The sequence below is a fragment of the Balaenoptera borealis genome (assembly GCF_965194805.1).
Source record: "Balaenoptera borealis genome assembly, chromosome: 1".
Classification (NCBI taxonomy): domain Eukaryota; kingdom Metazoa; phylum Chordata; class Mammalia; order Artiodactyla; family Balaenopteridae; genus Balaenoptera; species Balaenoptera borealis.
Window position 1 is genome coordinate 34514907 of NC_138860.1, and position 22334 is coordinate 34537240.

Here is a 22334-nt window from a genome sequence, read left to right on the forward strand (position 1 = left end):
AGCAGAGTAAGTGATTAATGTGTTTGTTATTATCTTACTATTGTTGATTTGCATGAGAAACATATATCTGAAGCCAGTATCATGATTCCCCTCCCCCCAAATCCCCCAAGTCTCCGTGTTTGAGGCTAGATGCCTCCAGTGACCACCACCCCCTTCCTCATGCTCTCCTGGTACTTCACCCCAGGTTTGGTCTCACCAGCACAGAGCATAGTGAGACAGCCACTCCCCATTCCCAGGGTAATCCCCTGGAATGTCACACTCTGTAGCTTCTTCTAGCAGGTGCCTGGACAAGGGAGTTTGGCTCCTCTGGTGTCTTGTGGCTCCCCTTCTCCAGCTGCCCAGTCCCCCTGCCCAACCCCTCACACGCTGCCAGGTGCACATCCTCTCTTGATCCCTCAAACCTACCCAGACTGTTCCCCATTCCTTTGAGCCTTCTTTGCACTTTCCAAAGTAGCACTAGCTGATCTGATAAACTAATTCTGGTCCATGTGTTAATAAGAGAGAGTCAGTGCACTGCCTGCTGGGGTGTAGAGAGAACGCCCAGCTGGAATTTGAAGACATGGATTCAAATCCTGGTCCAAATTAGCAACTGTATGATTTGTAGCAAATTGCTTAATCTCGCTGAGCTTTTGTTTCTTGGTCTGAAAAATGGGGTTAGTATCACTACCTGCTTACGTAGTTACTAGCTAGATGAGTAATACATATGAAAGTGATTTGTAAACTGCAAATAATTACACAAATGTCAGTTATTATTAGACGTGGTATTTGAACAATGTATATCAGAAGGCAATGCTTTAATTCAAAGGTCAGACAGGTGCCGAGGTGGGTTAGTAGGAAATATGTTTAGGGCAGATGGTATCCAGGGTGACTGTCAAATCCTCCCAGGTCATTTAGTCTCTGTAAAGGGTTGGTCCTTATTGTGTGAACCCAGGATATAGGGCTGGGCAAGTCAACACTGATCTGACAAACATGGATGGATGCTGAGGCCTTCCTCCTGCAGGGCTTGGGAACCACCTCCGTGCGGGGGGTGAGGTCCCTCCCTAGCTCTGACATCACCACGTCCACTCAGTCTGGCTCATCATTACCTGAGAACCCAAGTCTATAATTGCAGGTGCCAATTTGCTTTTAATTAGCCTAATGCTTGCAATTAGCTTGTTAAATTCAACCTGGCCTCTGGTGGTGAGGTCATTTTTCTGATTTTGCTTGGTTCCTGGGTCCTCATTAGCATCAATGGGCTATCCACAGACTGCAGGCCAGCCCGCTTGCCTCACCTGAAAGTGCAGCTGCCTAGCTGGGGAATTGAAGAGGTCATAGCAGGGAAGGAAAATCTGCTTTTGGTTAGGAGGGATGGTGGGGTGGGAAGGTGGGGTGGGAGTGTCCTAATGGAAGTGTAGTTAGCCTTGTTGGAATCACAAGTGAGGTCCAGAACCCAGGTTCCTTCATTCTAATCCAATGTTCTTCTGCTTCTGAGCCTCAGTTTCCACATCTCTAAAATGGGAGTAATAATTCCTGCCCTGCCTGCATCACTGAGGTTCAAATGAGTTAATGTAGGAAGTGGGTGTGAATGTAAAGCAACATGAAATTGCTTTATCACATCAAATGTGGAAGTTCTTTAGAATTAGACAAATGGTCCCAGTGTCCCTGGACACTAGTTCCTGGTCACTTCTCATGATGTCCCATAATTCCTGATTCCATTGTCTTCTTATCTTGTTCACTCTCCCCCAAACCATGGGTGATTTGAAGGCAGTGGCACATATCAGGTGCTCGATAAATGTTGGTTGGATATATAAAGATTTGGAGGGGAAGGAGTTTGGCCCAAGGAATAGACAATGGGGAAACAGTCATGAGAAAGCCTTTGATGGCATTGGTGGGGGGCATTTATTTCCTGTCCTCCTCAGGCATACCCCCCCCACTCCACTACACTGGGCTGTTTCAAGGCAAGAGATAGTCTTATTTGTTTTTGCCTTTGTGATGTTCCACACAGAGCCAGGCACATAGCAGTTGTTTGATAACTGCTTTTTGACTGACTGAATGAATGAATGAGACAGGGTAATGTGGTAGAGAGAGCATGGAATTAAGACAGATGAACAGGACTTGGAATCCCAGCCCCATTACTTTCTTTTGGCAAACATTTACTGTATGCTCATTATGGACCAGGTACTAGGTTGTGAAAATGAATTTTTAAATTCACAGTCTAGTAAGGGAGCAGATGTGTGTGCAGATGATTGTCCTGTATATGATAGAGACATATGTTGCATTTGTTGGTGGCCAAGAAAGAGCAATAGAGTCTCCCTGGAGAGTCAGGAAAGGATTCCTGAGGAAGGGCCTGAAGCTGGGTCTCATCAGTTTGGGAAAGTTGCTTAACATCCTTGAGTCTCAGTTTCCTAAGCTATTGTGTGAGGAGACTAAAACCTCGTTTATGGAGGTAAGGATGAAATGAAATAAAATAATGTGAATAAAACATCTGGCACCAAATAATCTTTTAATAAATGTTAAAAATGTTTTCTTGAAGCCGGGTTGGGTACTTGGAGGAGGTACACTAGCCAGGGGCTCAAGGAATTTCAGAAGCTGATTTGTACAGCTTCATTTTAGCTCTGCAAGTTAATACCTGTGTGACCTTGAACAGGTTCCTTAACTTCTCCAAGTCTCAGTTACTATGTCTACCAAGTGGGGATAACAAGTTTGTTACCTGGATCGATGGAGAGACTTCAGGCAAGGTACCTGGAACATGCTTGGCACATAGTAAGTACTAGAAAATAGTAGCTCTTCCTTGTTATTATTACCAGCATATATCATGGAGAGACTACGTCTGCACGCTGACACACACATGTTGCATGCATGCTGATTCCCGGATATGCTCAGAAAGGGAGGAGGGTGAGGGGGCCCAGGGTTAGGCTGGGTGATAGCCAGTTGCTGCTCATTCTGAGAAACCTTCCTCAAGGTGAGGTGACCAGAATTCTGCTGTAAAGTTTGGAGGCTACCAGGCTTGAGTGACAGAATTGGGTAGGTTGGTTATAGCTCTTGCCCCCAGCTGGGGGAGGCTGTCTCATGGGAAACTAAGAAGTAGCCCCCTACAGCAGGAACTTAATTCCCTCAGGCATGTAGGCCCCTCAGTCTGGGCCATTCCTGCAGGCAACATCCTAGTGGCTCTGTCGCCCGCCTGGTCCCCGACCTTCCTAAGCAAGGCAGCCTGGCGACCATGCTGGGTTGCCATGGTAACTGGCAGCCTCCCAGCTGGGTTGCCCTGGTAACCAGTTAGCTAGTATGGGGGGAGGGGGATGGTGAGCTAGGGAGAATCAGCCTCAAAAGAGGCAGAGAAGGACAAGGGTGGGACCAAGAGGAAGAGAAATCCCAGATGCCCCCAGCATAGCCTTCTTATCTCTCCCTCGTGGGACTGGGAAAGCCAGAGAAAGGCAGGTAGGAAAGGATGTTGTGTTGTTTCCTGCCATGTGTATATGTGTATTTTGTGGTATGAGTCATCTTGGGCAATGCAGGACGTTTGGAAGATTTGATAGGGCAGCGCAGGAGCTCTCTCAGGCCGTGACAAAGGCAGCGAGGTCCAGAGAGGGAGCCATGGACTGTCCAAACCTAGGTCTCCATCCTGGTCACCCCACCCCCGGACAACTTAACTTGTTTGAACTCCAGTTTCCTCATCTGTAAAATGTTAACACAGACCTTCAGGGACATTGTTTGGGACAGTGCCTGGCACTGTCAATGATGGTTCCCCCCTCACCTTCCTCGCTGATTTTCTATTCATTGGATGCTTTCCAGCCTGTGAACAGCTTGTATTGGAGGCCCACCCTAGTCCGAGCCCAGCACAATGGGGGGAGGGGGTGGGAGGGTTGGAATTCTTGAGAATCCAGAGACCTGGCTCTCAGCCTCAAGGAGTTTACCATCCCAATCTTCTGAGGGCAGGAAGCAAGTTTATACAGGTGGGAACATTTGCAAGAAAATTTTCAAAGTAGGACCTAATCGAAATTTTTGACTGCCACCAGCAGAAAAACATTTTTCATCACAACCCAGCAAACACGTGTGCGATACTCTTACTGTGTGTGGTGCATGCTTCGTGTCATATTTGAGTCTAGTCTGGTCTATTTGTTTTAAAAAAAGATATCTTGACCCTTCGGCTGGATTTCATAACCCACTTTTGGGTCACTGCCTTCAGTTTGAGAAACACTGGGAGAGAATCCTAACTAAAGCTCCTCAGGCATGTATAGGACCTCGGGCTTCTCCCACCTTCCATGTGTGAGGTTGTCTGGTTGGATCCTTACAATTGCAATCCGCGAGGTAACTGAGGCTCAGAGATCATATGACCTGCCCAGGGTCGCAGATCAGAGGTCATACGATTGGCCCAGGGTCACAGAGGCAAGGCTTGAAAGGGGGTCTTTGTGCTGAATCTGTTGCCCATTTTCATTCTTGCTGCAAGAGGAATTGGAGGATTCCTCTACAAACAGAGAAACCAGGCTCTAAAGATCCCAAATGAGGGCCTAGAGCTGAGCCTAGGCCTCCGTCCCTCTTGTCTGCTAGATGCCGAGGGTGCTGTGAAAGATGAGGCCGAGCCTGAAGCGGTCTGGGTGCTCCCTCTGAGCCTGTAAGGGAGAAGGGGCGAGGAGGGCGGTGGGCCTGGCTGCACTAAGCCGCCCCTCACGAGCTTTCCTGGGCGCTGAGCCTGCGTCAGGGTCCTGGGGCTGCCTACAGGCCCAGGCTCCTGGGAGATTTTCTGATAGGAAAGCCTTAAGCGAGGCCCAGGAAAAGCCAGTTTTTAATTGTCCATCTCCAGTGTGACGAAGGAAGTAATGGCAGGAGGCCGCTCAGGTACGGCCTTGACCACAGAGTAGGCTCAGGTCGGGGAGCGCTTAGTACCCAGAGGTGAGGAGTGTTGACCCCCAGGAGCACGGCCCCGGACAGAAGGCTGCCCCTGTGAATACTTGTGACAGATTCAAGATCAGGCCCAGAGTAAGAATCAGAGTGTGTGGAGGAGTTCACAAGGCTCGGTTCCGTTTCCAGCTGTGCTGTGAGAACGTGCCCGTCTTTCCGTGTCCCAGGACCTGTGTCTCCCGTCCTGGAGACGGGCCGGTCCCCCTCTTCCGGCGTGGACTCTGCCCTTTGCAAACAGCAGAGCAAGGTGCTCACACCTGAGGCGCTTCGTTTCCGTTTGGGTGTGTTCCCTTTGCAGCGTCTACGCAGCCCCTCCTGCACAGGCTGCCTGGTGTTGAACGGAGGCCTGGGGAGCAGTGGTGGGGCTGCAGCTGTGGGAGGAGAGGGCCGGCTTCAAGCCTCTGTCCTGGTCCGCTAGGCTTCATGCTGTCTGACTCGGTGGCCAACGTGATAAGCATCCACGACCCCGACCCCTCGTGGCCAGGCTGCTGGATTCAGGGCCTTGGGCCAGGGCAGTGGGTATGTGACTAGGAATTCTGCTGGGGCTCAAGCGGGGGTGTGTTTCTTTCTGAGGCTGGGTGAATAGAGGCTGAGAGATGGTGGGTTTCCAGTCAGGAGAACTGATGCCTTGGGATCATACAAGGAGACTGTGTGCAGCGCTTGAAGATGAACTGATTCACGTGGGAGTTGGATGGACGTGTCTTGTAAGATGAACTGATTCACGTGGGAGTTGGATGGACGTGTGTCTTGTAAGATGAACTGATTCACGTGGGAGCTGGATGGACATGTGTCTTGTAAGATGAACTGATTCACGTGGGAGTTGGATGGACGTGTCTTGTAAGATGAACTGATTCACGTGGGAGTTGGATGGACGTGTCTTGTAAGATGAACTGATTCACGTGGGAGTTGGATGGACATGTGTCTTGTAAGATGAACTGATTCACGTGGGAGTTGGATGGACGTGTCTTGTAAGATGAACTGATTCACGTGGGAGTTGGATGGACATGTGTCTTGTAAGATGAACTGATTCACGTGGGAGTTGGATGGACGTGTCTTGTAAGATGAACTGATTCACGTGGGAGTTGGATGGACATGTGTCTTGTAAGATGAACTGATTCACATGGGAGCTGGATGGACGTGTGTCTTGTAGGGACCCCTTATCTCTGCATCCGTGTATTCTGTGTATGCCCAGTATGCTCTATACTAGCTTGTCCAGGGCGACTTGATTACCCCTTTTTACTTATGAAGAATCTAATATTTCTGAGATGATGGGCCACTCATCCAAGACCACGTTGAGATGTGGAGGAGGAATCAGAATTGGGATTTATGGTTTTCTGCCCCTCATGTGACCCAAGTTTGAATGCATGCATATTAGCCAGAGATAGTGAGATAATGGAGGTGGGAGTGAGGGGAGGGAAAATGTGATTATTTTCCCCTACTTTGTTATGACACCCCCAACAGTCACGGCTCATTTTCGGCCTCTCAGGGCTGCCCCGCTGGCCTTCTCCAGGTGCCCAGACCCTGTGTCCTGGGAGGGGCAGGAGGTAGATGCTGCTTCCTCTGGAGGAGTGAGGGTGTGTGCATGTGTTACTTACAGGTTCATGTGCATGTAGGAAGGGGCTGTCAGCTGCTGGCAGCCCTTCAGACCATGTAGAAAGAAAGTCACAGAGATGCTGAGGAGAAGGCTTGAAGGCGGAGCTGAGCTGCAGGGGGAATCAGGGACCACATGCGGTGCTGGTCCTTACAGCCCCCTTGGCCCACACAGAGCTGGAGGAGGGCATTATCTAACCAGGCAGCAGCTCCTCCAGGAGCCATAGCCTCCTTTAGCAGTGTGGGCCTTCTCTGAATCCAGAAACCAATGTCCTCATTTAAACCAACTTAACCCTCTGGTGGCAGCCGGCAGGGCGGGCTTAGCTCCTTCTCTTCTTTCCCCTGTACTCCACTCCCAGGTGTTTCTGCCCTTCCCCAACATCCCCATCATTGTAGTTACTTTCCGTGTGTGTGTGTGTGTGTGTGTGTAAATGTGAGTGTGGAGAGAGATGGGGGAAGTTGGGTGAGCTTACTTTTCCTAATGCCTCTGATCCCACTATTAAGGTCAAGTGATTCATCCCAGAAAGGAGGGTTTGTGTAGGGAACCTGCCGCAGGGGCAGGGAGCAGGGCATGGGGTGGGAGAAGAGGGAACAGGAGGGGTCATGGTTGATGCTGCTGTCCTGTTCAGGGTGACGCTTGTCACACCAGCCACGTCCGTCAGCTCTCTAGGACTTGTGCTGTGGGTGAGGCTATACCCAGGGCAGCATGCACATGGGTTCTGAGGGGGACCAAGATGTAGATCCCACAGACCTGCCTCATGGCAGCAGATCCCAGATGTGAAGCAAGTAGGTAGAAGAGGGAGAAACTGAGACCTCCGGCACAGGGGCGATGGGGAGTGTGGAGAAAGTTCCCAGTGGAGGGAAGCCTTGACGGGAGTGGGGCCGAGGTCTGAGAAAGGAAGCCTGGATCGGCATGGACAGGGCCAGGCTCAGACACGTGTTGATGTGCTGCCTCTGGTCAGCTGTTCTGGAGGCGGAGTGGCAGAGTGTGGCGACTTAGAGAGTGTCTAGACCCCAGAAAGGACTTTCTTGAATCTAAACGGAAAACGTCCTGATCGGGCCCAGCATCTTCCAAATCTGGTGTTGTCAGAACCAAGGCCAAGCCATCAACACTTGTGTACTTATTAAGTTATATTTTCAAAAGTGTCCTTTCATTGGCTGAAACAGCCAGTTGGAAATAGAAGTTGCTCTGAAATATTTTCTTTCACATATGTCTTTCTGATAAATTTGTATTTCCCCACAGTAATTAGCATAGTGTCTTGAAATAGTAGGTGCTTGATACATACCTTCCCCCACTTTCCCTGGGCATTATCCTTGGGATGGGGCAACATGCAAGAGAGTAAGATATGAAGATGCTCTCAGCCCAGGTCCTTTTGTGGGCTGAGATTTCAGGTGATTTCTCTTCCTTCTGGTTTAGAGCCAGTTATTGGCTGAAGGATTTGCAGGGTGGAGTTTGATCGTATTTCATCCATCCTTCTCTGCCTTTCCTCTTGGAGACGTGGCTTCATCACTCACTTCTGGGGTACTTGGATAATGTAGATAAGGTGCTGGCCCAAAGTATAATTTGGGTTAGGAAACACTGACCTCTTTCATACTTTTTATGATGACTCTCTATATTCTTAATTATCTCTTTGAGAAGGAGTGAGCTATTTTCAGCCAGTTTAGAGGAGTTTATCACTCCCAAAAGAACCTCCTGAGATGGTAACAGGTCAGGGGAAGGAGGTGTCAGCAGGAGCTCGTTTGCATATTTGCCATAATCCTTCCTTTGGCTCAGTTTACAGGCATCCTAGGCAAGTTGTAGTCTGGGCATAGCTGTCACTTTCTCTCCATCACATACACCAGAATCTGTGGGCAAGTCTGGGCTAAATGTAGCTCATTATAAACGCTGTGCTCGGATGTCAGAGCCTGTTTTTCCAGATGGAGGGACCAAGACAGGAGAGGGACCTAGAGTCTCAGGCTTGGAAGCAACCTTTCATTTGGTCCAAACTTCCTCCAAATAGCAGCACCCCAGACTTGTGATCATCCAGCACCGCTTGAACCCCCAGTGACTAGGAGCACTGCTCTGTGAAGCAGCTTTTTCTACTGTTGGACAGCTTCAACTCACATCCTTCCTTGATGCTGAACTCAAACTTTTCTTCTCTACCACCCACCCTTTGGTTCTAGTTCAGCATCCTGGCCATCCTGATCATTCTTTTCTGAGCTCACTTGTTTGTCATCATTTCAAGAGTCAGACCAGTGTTAAGAGACAATATGACACAGTGGGAAAACATAAGCTCCAGGATTCATCTGCCTGAGTTTGCACCTGGCTTCACACTCATCAGCTCTGTGACCCTGGTTATAATCCTAACCTCTCCGAGCCTCAGTTCATCCATGTGTAAAATGTGGATAATGATGGTACTTACCTCATAGGGTTGTTGAGAGGACTAAATGAATTAACACATGTAAAAGGCTTAGAACAGGGCCTGGCAGCTACAGGCCACTCCGTGCATGGTAGCTTTTTATCTTCTCTTAAAATAAATTGTCTAGAATTGAACACAGTATTCCAGATGTGGTCTGTTCAGCGGAACTCTGATGCCCTCTGCTTGATCATCTCTTTCTATTATATCAGACTCAGTTTGTAAATCACCGGTGTTTAAATTGGGCTCATTGGGCTGAAATCCTCAGGTTATTTTCCCGTGGACCGCTGTTAGGTTTAGATCTCTCCTCTTCTACATAAAAGATGTGATCTGCTTTAGAGGGAAGGCCAGTGTCAAGGGGAGCCCAGAGCGTCCCTTCACATTTGTTCCACACACACATGAACCCTCATTGATGCAGTCTGGTCATTTTTATAATGCTACTCTATATCTGGTGTTCTATTTGGAAAATACCTTGACCCACACTGGTCTGAAATAAAGTCCCCACCCCACCCCCACCATGGGTCTTTTCTCTCTCAGTGGGTCTCTTTCACTCTTCTCTGCTCATCTGATGCAGACTTGCTTTTCAAGTGAGCTGAGCTGAGCAAGTACTGTTGGAACTTCCTAACCTCCAAATTCAGCTCCTCCACTTCTCAGGGTTCCCGGGCTATAGGGGAAGGGACACAGATGCCCCAAACGTATTCAGAGTGACTGGTTTCACAGGTAAACCTTTGAGACCCTGTAAATCCTTACTCTTTATAGGCCAGCTGCCCCTACATCATCTGGGAGCTTGTTAGAAATACAGAATCTCAGGCCTCACTCCTGACCTACACAATCAGAATCTGAATTTAACAAGATCCCCCTAGGAGTTTCATATGCACGTTAAAATTTGAGAGGTACTGGTCTACATTATTCAACTTGGGGTAGGAATGAGGGTGAGGTGGGGAGAATTCTGTCTTCCAAGATCTTGAAATCAGTCTTACTGACGAGGCTTCTAGGGACAGGCATGAAACTATTTCCAGAATATTTGGTCATTAACTGTCTACATGCCCTGTTTGCTTCTTGGACTGCTAATAATAGGGTTTTTATAAAACACTCATGCATTTTAAAAAATATATAGATTGTATTTGTGTTTCCCCATTTTATTAGTAACAAGCTGTTGAGCATATTTCAAAGCTTTGAATTATATGTACAATTGGAATCTTTTAAATGATAAGTGTAGGGTTTTACATTTATGATATATTGCGTTGGCCAAAAGGTTCATTCAGTTTTTTCCGTAAGATGGCTCTAGTAGCACTTAGTTGTCTCTAACTTCAATTTGTTAGATTGTATGTGACAGCTGTCATATCAACGTGCATTTAAAAAAAAGACATCAAAAGAAAAAAAAAAGACATCAAAATTGGTGAATTTTTGTGTAGCCATTTTAATATTGAAGATGGAAAGAAAAAAGCAACATTTTTGGCACGTTATGCTTTATTATTTCAAGAAAGGTAGAAACGCAACTGAAACGCAAAAAAAGATTTGTGCGGTGTATGGAGAAGGTGCTGTGACTGATCAAACGTGTCCAAAGTGGTTTGCGAAGCTTTGTGCTGGAGATTTCTCACGGGATGATGTTCCATGGGCAGGTAGACCAGTTGAAGTTGATAGAGATCAAATCAAGACATTAATTGAGAACAATCAACGTTATACCATGTGGGAGATAGCTGACATACTCAAAATATCCAAATCAAGCATTGAAAATCATTTGCACCAGCTTGGTTATGTTCATCTCTTTGGTGTTTGGGTTCCACATAAGTTAAGTGAAAAAAACCTCGACTGTATTTCCACATGCGATTCTCTACTTACACGTAATGAAAACATTCCGTTTTTTAAAACAAATTGTCACGGGTGATTAAAAGTGGATACTGTACAATAATGTGGAACGGAAGAGATCGTGGGGCAAGTGAAATGAACCACCACCAACCACACCAAAGGCCAGTCTTCATCCAAAGAAGGTGATGTTGTGTATATGGTGGGATTGGAAGGGAGTCCTCTATTATGAGCTCCTTCCGGACAACCAAATGATTAATTCCAACAAGTACTGCTCCCAATTAGACCAACTGAAAGCAGCACTCGACGAAAAGCGTCCGGAATCAGTCAACAGAAAACGTATAACCTTCCATCAGGATAACACAAGACCGCATATTTCTTTGATGACTATGCAAAAACTGTTACATCTTGGCTGGGAAGTTCTGATTCTTCCGCCGTATTCGCCAGACATTGCACCTTCAGATTTCCACTTATTTCTGTCTTTACAAAATTCTCTTAATGGAAACAATTTCAATTCTCTGGAAGACTGTAAAAGGCACCTGGAACAGTTCTTTGCTCAAAAAGATAAAAAGTTTTGGGAAGATGGAATTATGAAGTTGCCTGAAAAATGGCAGAAGGTAGTGGAACAAGAGGGTGAATACGTTGTTCAATAAAGTTCTGGGTGAAAATGAAAAATGTGTCTTGTATTTTGACTTAAAAACCAAAGGCACTTTTTGGCCAACCAAATATTTCATTTTTGTCAGTGTTAGGCCAGTATTTCAGTATGTGGAGTCTTGATTCTGCCATATATTTGTTAGCCATCCCTCCTGGCCTTGTCAGGAGCAAATCTGGTAGCCTTGCCTTCTGAGTCTTTATGCAATTTGTGGATGAAACCGTGGAACACAGCAGGATCTTGAACAGACCCCTGTAGTGCTCATTCATTCATTCAGCCAGCCTTACTGAGAGCAAGAGCTGCATCCTGCAGTCAGATGAGTTGGTTTGAGCTCTGGCTCTGCTCCCTGCTGCTTTTGTCACCTTTGGCAGGGTACTACCGTCCCAGACTCCTGTTTCTTCATCTGTAATTGAGGAAATTGGAGTAGTCATCAGGATCCCTGAGGTGCCTTAAAGAAATACATGTGCCTGGGCCTCCTTCCCTCTCCCCCAGAGATCCTGATTCAGTTGGTCTGTGGTGGTACCCAGGTACTAATGTATTTTTAAAAGGCTCTCTAGGTAATTCTCGTGTGAAGCCGGTATTGAGAACGCCTGGACCAGATATCTCTAACTGCATGATCTGCCACTCCGATCTCAGAGGCTCCCTGGCAGCCTGATAGGCATCTTCTGGGGCCTCTGGTCCCACAGCCTGGGCAATACTGGCTGGGTCTGTGGTAGGAGAGACGGCTTGGGGTGCTGGTGTAGCACGGTGGCCAGGTGCTGGGCAGGCCGTGCAGAACCGTAGGGTACCCTTGTCTTCCCCAAATCCCTGGGAGAGGACTTGAGATGCCTCGTATCAGCCACTCGCTCTCCTGCCCTTCTCCTCTGGACAAAAGAATTATCTTTGACTTCTCTGACATTAGCTACTTTCCTGTGTTTCGGAGCTTGCTGCTTAAGAAAAATAGCCAAAGGCCAGTGTAAGTCAGTTTCAGCATCAGCTGGACAAGATGGCTCCCTGTCTGATTCCTCTCTTTGTCCTCTCTTTATGTCCCCCTGTAACTCAGGAGGTGACAGCACCTCTGAGGCCTTCTCTTACAGATCTTTCCCTTCATGGGCTCCCACAGGCCAAAAACCACCCCAAGTTGGAGCTGTGGCAGCTCCCGGGAATCTTGCTGGCAACACGTGGATGCGTGCAGACTCCTCTGACTTGGCACTGGGGGTCAAAGCACTGGCTTGCCTAGCTTGGCTTATTTGGGGCAAGACTGGCCTCTACCCTGGGGCTCAAGATGTTGCTTTGAGCATCCCTTCACTGCTTCTGGGGTAGGAGCGTGCCCAAGATCTGTGTCATCTTTTCCCATCCCCTTCCTCCCCACGGTCACTGCTGGGTACCACCGCTGGATACAGGGAGTGTCTCTGCAGTGGGCTTGTTAATTGGCGCTTCAGCTGGCTGATTGACTCTAATGCGGGTGAACATTTATTTACCCCGGCAGCGCCTCTCAGACAGCCGTTAATTGCAGGCACAAGAGAGACAATAATTATGGGATAATGGGTGTCTTTTGTGGGAGTCCTTCTCCTTGCACTGTGTTAGCAAACACGGAGGGTTTGTTTCCTAACATTCAGCTCCCCTACTGGAGAGATGCCACAGCTCCATCCCACTCGCTCCATTCCTGTCATCTAGCCCCCACCCCTCCCCCCAGGGTTTTACCCACATCCCCTGGGTAACATCTTCCAAAATATCATTTCCTAATTCCCATGCAGTCATGACCCTATTTTTAGGATTTGTAAGGTTGAATTGGTGCTTTTTAGAAAGTAGTACCTTAATCAACTTTGCCTAAAACAAGGGTAAGTAAATACTAAACTATGTGCTTTATTCCATGGGCCCTTCTGATCTTTGTTAATATTTTAACATAGTTATAATTAGTGTGTAGCTATTGTCCTGTGCCATGCATTTTTTTGTTTAATGTTATTTTATCCAAACACGTCCAGGTATGATGATGGTCTGTAAATTTTTCATTTTAGATAGCTGTAAATAATTCTGTCATGTTATTTCATTACTGTATTGCTTTTCTCTTATTACTGGGAATCTGGGCTGTTTCCAGTTGGTTGCTATTATGAATAGCTCTGCTATAAACATCTTTATATGTTACTGATTTTTTCTCCTGGTTATTTCCCAAGGGGTAAATTGAATTATGAGTTATATTGACCTGGCATCATGTTGGGAAGAGTTGAGGGGAGTGGGGAGCTGGAGGCTACTGGGAGAGTTTAACCGATTCCCTCCCCTCCCTCTCCCTCTCTTCTCACCTCTTTTCCCATCCATTTCTAGTAGGATTCTTGCTCCAACTTCCCTAGTAACAGCCCAGGTTAGTGAGGTGGAGACTTAATGCTCTGGCAAGAAGTGCTGCGGAGTAGACCACCCCAAAGGGTAGTGGCTTAGCACAACAGTGATTGCTCCCTTAGGGTTCTCTGGGTTCCCCAGGCTCAGCTAGGTGCTTGCTTGGGTTGTCTCCTGTCCTTGCAGTCATCTGAGGGCTGCACTGGGCCAGACAGCCAAGGTGACTCCTCACATGGCTGTCCTCTGGGAGCTCAGCTGGGGCTGTCAACCTGAGTACCGACATGTGGCCTCTCCATGTGACCTGGGCTTCCCTCAGTGTGGCAGTTGGTTCCCAGAAGGAGTGTCTCAAGACAGAGTATTCCAAGAGACCCAAGTGGAAACTTTAAGGCTTCTTATGCCCTAACCTCAGAAGTCACACAACGTCACTTCTATTACATTTTATTGGTCAGACTGAGTCATGGGCGCACCCAGATGCAAAGGGAGGTGGAGCAGTCTCTATCCTTCAATTTGTAGCCATCTTTGATCTCTATTCTTAAAGACGGAAAGCATGTACTGATTAGTATCCTATGAATCCTATTAGCTTCTGCCTTCGGAAAGGCCATGTGAGAGACCTGGCCCCTTGGTTTCCACTCTGAATCCTGCCCATTCTCAGGCTTAGAAGTCGTGTGATCTCTCCTCAGAGCCTTCCCTGGTGGCCCCAAAGGCGTCATATCTCTCTTCCTGGTCCCTCCTCTCTTCCCTTTCTAAACTCCCAAGGCTCTGTATCTGTGTCTGCCCTTGTCTTACACAGCTCTTATCACACATCATAGCATTCAGTTATTTATGGGCCTGGCTTGTTAGGTTGTAAACTCCTGTCCCATTCTTCTTATTAACCTCCACACCCTACCCTAAAGACCTAGTAAAGTGCCTGGCATGGAAAAAGGGCTTCCAAAATTCCATTCCCTTCCCCCTTTTCATACATTGGACACTCCATTGTCTGTTGAATGAATGAGTTATTTATCTTAATGAAAGCAGGGGTAGGGGAAGAGGACAAACATTTACTGAACTTAGTATGTGGAGCTTTATATGAATTATCTTATTTAATTTTTACAACAACCTGGGAAGTATGTAGTGATATCCCTATTTTACAGGTGGTAAAGCTGAGGTTTAGAAATGTTAAATAATATGTCCAAGGTGACAATCACTGGGTCACGGAGGTAGAAAATTGTAGAGCCTAGGTCTTTGGGAACTTGGGGCAAATGTCCTCTCCTGTACACTTAACCTCTTGGAACCTTAATTTATCTATAAAACAGGGAGGATAACACTTACCTCATAGGGTTGTTTGGATGAAAGGAGATAAGCCATGCCGAATATCCAGTGCTTGGTGTAGAGCAGGCATTCACTCCATGTTGCCTGTCATCCATGACTTCTTGTTTGGGAGGGTTTGACAAGCACTCGGTACATTTGGGATGCCTTTATGGCTAGCGGTGTAGTGGATGGACCTGCCCTGTTAACATCTTTGTGTGTGTGCATTGTTCGCCAGCACATACATAACTGCTCTGGAACATGCTTCCCAATTACTCCTCCCCTCCCCCTGGAGCACTTGGGAGTCATTTCCCCTGGATTTTCCTCTGGTGCGCACCCTCCCACCTTCTTTGTAAACATAGTGCCGACAGCCAGGGCTCCAGTCACCCAGGTGGCTTCCCCTAGAGCAGCTGAGCCTGGGGATTCCACTCTTCCACATTAATTGCTTTTGTTTGGTCTTTGAAAATTAATTCCAACAAGAGCTCCTTAGTTCTCTTTCTTTTTCCTTATCCTCATGCTCACGTGTTCTCTTCACCTCTCTGCCCTGTTTCCAGTTTTTGGTCTCTCTCTGTCTCATCACATACAAGTACCCCATTCAGGATGATTATACAGTGGTGATGTTTCACTGGGTGAATTATTATATAGACTTGAAAGGAGATTGCCTCATCATTCTCTGGCTGGCGATGCTGCCTGGGAAGGGAGGAGCTGGCTAGTCCAGGCGTCCACTAGTCTGGTTTGGTCTTCTGTCCCTTCATTCCAAGCTCAGTTTCATCTCCCACTCCCCTGCCTGGCCACTGATAGATAGCATTGAGTTGCCAGAATCGCAGATGGCAGAGAAGGTTGGATTTATTTTTTCTTAACTCTTCTCATACCCCTCCCTCCAAAGATCCAAACTGAAAAGGCTGGGAGTACAGAGAGACGGGAGTTACTTAAAATTCTTTCCTCCCTGCCTCAGGTTCTTTTTTCCTCATGATGCTAGGTATTTGGTAGGGCCACAGGGCTGAGGAGAGGGGAAATGGAAGCCCTGTTAGCAAACCACCCTGCAGGAGCCATGGAGGAGACCTCTCTAGACCCTGCTGTCTTTATCACTCTGGGCCAGCAGTAGCAGGAGGCTTGTCACAGGCAGTTGCTAGTTTTTGTGATTCTGTTCCAGTCTGATTCTGTTCCTGGATGCCTGGAGTTTGACAGATCTTCAAGTGCAAAAAAAGCATTTCCTGCATCCACATGTATGTCCTTTATGCTTACCAACTCATGATGGGAGGTGAAGTAAGGAGGAGGAGAGCAGACCAGTTACAAGCTGGTCCAGTGCATGATTCTGAATACTACTTCCCACCACACACACACACACACACACACACACACACACACACACACACACAAACACTTTCCATGAAGTCTGGCCTGATGGCCTTAGCCAGAAGTGATCTCTCCTTCCACTGGATTCCTCTGGCACAGTGACTTGTAACACTTACAGGAAATTTATGCTTTTGGTTGTAGGGTGGAAGTAGAAGATCATATTGGACAAATTGGGGCTGGATTATATAAGACCTTGCATCTCGAGCTAAGAAGTTTAGCTTCTATCCTGTAGTCAGTAGAGATACATTGAAGGTTTATGAGCCAGGGCATGACTGAATTATCATTTGAAGAGGGGAAGCGGGGGAGTTGGGGGTGGAAGTGGGGGAGACCAGATTCAGAAGCACTCTTTCATCTCCAGGGCAATGGAACTGGGGATTACATAGTTCAGGTGGGTCCCTGGGTCATGTTTAAGTCTGTAGTTTAAAGACAACATCATGGACAGGAAAGATTGGTTGGTGATGGAAGTTTCTGATGACAAACCGAGAGCTATTTCAGGGGCTTAGGGGGTGAGGTTGGAAATCCAAGTCTTAGGATAAATTTGAATTGGTGAGTGGAGGCAGGAGGGTTAGGGTTAAGGTTAGGGTTAGGACATATGGGACCAGATGGGAGATTAGGTACAGGACCCCTTGGAAAGCTCCTCTGACACTAGAGAGGTTTGCATCCCCACGTGTAGGAGATTTTGCCCTGTGCTCTGGGTGCTAGTCGTTTGTTAGAACAGTAGGACTCAGGAAAGGTGAGCTCTCAGGGGAGGGATCAGGTGTCCCTCTGGAACAGCTTAGAAGCACCTCTTAAAGTGACCCAGCAGAATTGTTTGCTGGCCATCAAAGTAATTGAGGTGAGGTGACAGGGGACTGTGGCAGAGCAGTGGCTTGGGGGTGTGGGAGATTGAAAAGAAGGTGCAGATATGCCCACGTCACATATGTACCATCGTTCCCCCTGCATGGCTAAGAACAGCTGGCCCTTCCATCCCCCCTTCCTGCCCACACAGAAGAGGGGAAGTGGGGGAGTAACATGATTCCTTGTCTGTCAGCTTTCTTCCAAGGTCACTTTTGTCTCTGCTCATCAAAACTGGCACCATCTTTCTGGCACTGCCATCCCTCAAACTGGGGCTACCCAGTGTTTCCTGAGTGTCTTCTTGCCTTAATCTGGTTTCTCTGGCAGAGAGCAGAGAAGGGTGTAGCTGCCCACCGCAGCCTCAAAGATGCAACCATTTAAGAGATGGAATCCTCCTTCAGACTCTAATCCTGAAAAACAGCCTCCCTCTCCCCACTTCCTCCCCCAAGAGGGGCCTTCTCTAGAGCCTTTCTTTGGTGGGGAAGGAAGGGAGGAGTTTGGTCCAAGGGGCCCAGCCTGGGTGTCTATACATTGAGTAGAGCTGTCTGCAGTGCTGGGCTGAGGCCAAGCTCAACACACCCCCAGCCCCACCAGCTGCCCCAGCCTTCCATAGCCATCCTGCTTTCCCTGCCTGGCTGGGAAGGGGGTGGGGGTTGTGGGAGTTGTCTGTTGGTTAACCCTCTGGCGGCCAAGGGGAATGAAAGAGTCCAGGAGGAATGTGTCTCTGTCTGTTTCCTAGACAGGTGATCTCATCAGACCAAGTCTAGAATGGCAGGCCCAAAGCCTTCCTCCAATGGTGACTTTACGGGGAGTGCAAATATATTTCAGGGATAATGAGAAAAGTTGTTTGGATGGTCAGGAGCTTTTATTGACTCTTTCTTTTAGCTCAAAGATTTAAGATTTCATTGAACAGGATGCAAAGGGGACTTTGCTTACAACTCACCTTATTGCCTCCCCCACTTGGCTTCTCCCTCTGAGATGGGGGGAGCTATGCTGTTTGTCTTATTCCCCTGCCCAGATGCATGATTGCCTCATGAGAGCTTTCTCTGGCACCTGGGCTGAAGCATGTCTAGTGCATAGAGCCTGCTCCCAGGGAAGGCTCTAGATTCTCATCTTCCTCCACCTCTGCCACGATCAGCATCATATGACTCTTGCCCATTTATGTTCGAATGCTGGGGAGAAATGGCTCAAGGCTGGACCTCTCAGAACTCAAAACCTCAGAAGGACTTTGTAATTTGAATAGGCTGAGGAAGAATTTGTTGTCGATCAGGAGCTAGATGAGTGGACATTTCTTAAATTTTTAAGGGAATTTATTGCCAGTGAAACCCTGAACTTGCCATAGAACAGCCTGCGTTTAACCCCTGAGGCCCCTGAACTTGCGCGATCTGGAAGTAGGTTGCTAACTCTTGGCTGAGGTAGCCCTTCAAAGGAGCTCTTCCCAGAGCGGCTGAAGAGTAGGACCAGGGCTCCCCCACCCAGAGAGCAGGACCTGTCCTCCGCATTTAGTGTTTATCCTGCCTCCTGAGGTCCAGGCCCTGGGCTGCCTGAGGGGAGAGAAACAGGCTCTGAGAGACAGAGATGGGGTTCCTGTCCTGCCTTTGGCATTTCCCTAAGATGTGTAACTTCAGATTACTCACTATCCCCTCTGAGCCCCAATTGTTTAATCAGCTGAGGAATAGGGATAACAATGTAAGGCTTCCCTCCTTTGGGTTCTGTGAAGCTGCAATGGGAAACAGTCTGTGTATATAAAGAGCAATGTGCAAACGTCAGAGATGATTATTTATAGCATTATTCTTAGGAGAGGCAGAGAACTCTTGGAGTCCTGGGTTTGAGCCCCAGTTCCCCGTGGAAGTTCCTGCAGCCCACAGCTTTCTCCCTGGAGGAGTAAAGGAGAAGCGACCCTTGGGGTATGAATTGCCTGCTCCTCCAAGCCACTGTGCTTTAGCTCAAGCCTGATGGTTAGAGAAACCCTGGTCAACCCACAGATACCAGTCCCAGGGCCAGATCATGCTACCCTGCCCCATCCCTTACTTGCCATCCTTCCTGACTCTCCTGTGCCTGCAATTTCCCTCTGATGGGGCTGGGGGGCCTCTGCTCTCCTGCGTAAGGTGCTGAGGCCTGGAGGCCTCAGTGTTCTCTGACTTGGTTTGTCATTTGCCTTATCCTTCTTTGGGATGGAGCTGCAGAGCCTGACAGAAACCTGCTTCCTCCTTCCTAGGTGTGGCAAGAACTTTGTTTATGGTAATGATACGTCGCATTTATAGAGCGTGGCTCCCTCTAGAAGTCCAGAGCTCTTGTCCTTCAGCGCTCGCTCCCATCGCTCTGCAGGCACGGGCTGAGCAAAAGGATCACGGTAACTTTATGACGAAGGCTTGGAGCTGTTCAGTGACTTGCCTTAGGTCGCAGCCAGCAAGTGGCAGAGCCAGGATTTGAGTTTCAGAGTCGGTGCTGCCTCTAGGGTTAGTTGCAAGGTCCCTCGACTCTCAGTTGGGGAATTTGTGGTCCACTTGCTCAGGGCCTAAAGGGTGAGGATGGATGGCTGCTCTCCTGGCTTTGGTGGAGGTTGACTCCAAGGTAACCTTGGGTCTTGTGGTCCCTGAAGGTCAGTGAGCGTGAGGAGGTAGGAGGCGGTCATCTTGTGACCGCCCAGCATGGGCATGAATATGGAACAGGCACCTTGGATGAACACTAGGTTAATCCCGTGTCCCCTTCAGCAGTGTGTCCCAAAAGGGCAGGCTCTGGCAGACTCCCTTGATTGGCCACTTGGCCTGAGGTGGAGCCGGCCCCTGGCACTCCTCCCCTCAGGAGGCAGGTGGGTCAGTCCGCTGTCTCTCTCCAGGAGCAGGCTGCCAGGAGGTAGGAGAGGACCCTGGGGCCACGAGGTGTGTCCGAGAGCTGGCTCCTGCACGCCCGTCCTGGGCCAGTGAGGCAGGGAGCTCTCTCTGAGCAAACTGGGCTGGGAATGGCCGCTGGGACCCTGGAGGCCAGGGCTGCAGGAGTGGGGTGGGCAGTTGGCTGACCCATGGCTCTGGTTATGTGGTCCTGGGGGCCTCTGGAACCTTCCCCACCCCATCTCTCTCGCCTCCCTCTTTACCGCTGCTTTCTTTCTCCCTTGCTCTCTTCTTCTCTTCTCTCCCTTGTACTCAGTTATTTCCTTGGCAGATCTGAGCTCTGGAATGTGCCAGTTCTGGTGCTCACCCCTCTACTTCCTCCCTTCTAAAGGCTTCTGCAGACACCCCGTCGTACCTGTGCAGTTCCTTTCCCTTCTGAATTCTGCGTCCCCTCTCCCTCAGTCTTGTCTCCTCTCCCAGGAGCTCTGCGAGCTGCAGCAGCAGGAAGTGGTAGGGGAGGACCAGCCTGGGCGGTGCCAGCTGTTTGCCCAGGGTGGGGTTGGCCACAGCCTGGGTCCCTGGGCCGGGCCAGAGTGTGGGCTTGGGCGCTCAGCTCTGCTGCGGCCTGTCCTCCCCACTCCTTCTGCCTTCTCCCTCCTCTGCTTCCGCATAATGGAAGCGGAAAGGCAGCTCAGCATTTGATCCGGCCGCTGCAGATGCTCCTTCGAGGGATACCAGTTCTTTTTCAACCCCCAGGGTAGTGAGAGGCTAAATTCAGTATGGGACTGGGAAAGCTGGGAAAGCTCTTCGTTTTCAGCTCTGAGTCAGGATGGTCTGAGGGAAAGCCGGAGTGTGGCATTCCGCCTCCAAAGATTTGATTTGGCTCCACTGCTGTCTCGTGGTGGGACCTTGGGAGGGTTGCTTTCTCTTCTGTAGCACTAGCTCTACCTCTGTCAAAGGCCTGAGGGGATCCAGCTGTAGAAAGTGAGGTGTAAGTTGTTGCAGTGCTAGTACTGGAAAGGGGAAGGCAGTCTGGGGCGTCCTCTCCCATCATGTTCTTAAGGGTGGGAGAACAGAGGCCAGAGCCAGTGGCCTGGCCACTTTGGAGGAGTTTATTGCACTGTGCTTATATCACCACAGTGATGATCATGGAGAGTCTGATTTTTACTTAAAAAAAACTTTTTTATCATAGAAAACTGCAAACATAGACAAAAATAGAATAGTGTAGTAGCCCTCATGCACTCAAGCTTCAGTAGTTTTGTTTTGTTTCTTTTAAGCTTCAGTAGTTTTGAAGTCATCTCATGGCCCATCTTGTCTTAGGTACACTCCCAATCCTTTCTACCCTCTGATTATTTTGAAGCGAATTCTAGACAGCTTATCATTTCATCTCTAAACATAGGGATTCTTTAAAAACATCATTATCACACCTAAACAAAATGAACAATTCCTTAATATAATGAAATATCCAATTAGTATTAATATTTCTCTGATTATTGTAAAAATTTATTTTCTAGTTTTCTTTTTAATTTGGCTCCGAATAAGTCCATGTATTGTGATTGATTGCTACAGCTCTTAAGTCACTCTTAATCTATAGGTATTCTTTTTCTTTCTCTTGCAATGTTTTGCTGAAGAAACTGGGTCATTGGTCTTGTAGAATTTCTCACATTCTCGATTTGGCTGACTGCATCCTCATCATGTCATTTAACATGTTCCAAACCTGGAACATGTTAGGGCTTGGTCAAACTCAGGTTCCTTTAATTTATTTATTGGAGGGGCAAGGATCCCTTGGTTGTGGTGTGTACATCTGTCAGGAGACACACAATGTCTGGTTCTCTCCCCTTTTGTGATATTAGCAGCCTTGATGATCATTGCCTAGATCCATTCATTCATTACAGGCTAATTGCCTATTAATGACTCTCTCTAATTAGACCTTGCTTCTTACATCCCACAGTAAGTGATCTCTTACTTTGGAAAGAAGCCTCCTTCTTTGGGAGGTGTTGCTGTGGAGGCTGAGACCACATGGCAACAGGGTGGCCCACTCCCACCCGTTCTGGTGTCTCTGTGGATTGGTAAGGCAGGTGTCTCATAAATGCCAGGTTGGGAGTCTTGGAAAGAGTCCTTTGCATCTCTACAGTGTTCAGTCGGATTTCAGGTTTTTGTTTTGACGGAGGGAGTGAAAGCCCGGGATACTCCGAATAATTTTTCCAATTAGCTTTGATTTACAGTTCAGCCATATTGAATCAGATTAATGCTCAGACACAAACCTTCCCTGACTATCTCCTATACCCACCCCCTAGCTCATACTACTATCTACATACTACTACTCATACCTGATAACTCTTTATATTTGTATAATAGTTGATAGTTTGCAAAGCACACACACACACACACACACAC

General features: G+C 48.1%; 1 protein-coding gene and 1 long non-coding RNA gene across 7 annotated transcripts in view; one reads left to right on the plus strand and one right to left on the minus strand.

Moving 5' to 3' along the window:
* Nucleotides 1–22334, plus strand: part of PLEKHA6 (pleckstrin homology domain containing A6) — a 138012-nt gene that overhangs the window by 20924 nt on the left and 94754 nt on the right. The window lies entirely within an intron of this gene.
* Nucleotides 11326–19740, minus strand: LOC309631113. The gene is made up of 2 exons (XR_014246073.1): nucleotides 14941–19740; nucleotides 11326–11725 (listed from the first exon to the last, which is right to left on the minus strand). It is a non-coding gene; the product is annotated as an uncharacterized lncRNA (long non-coding RNA).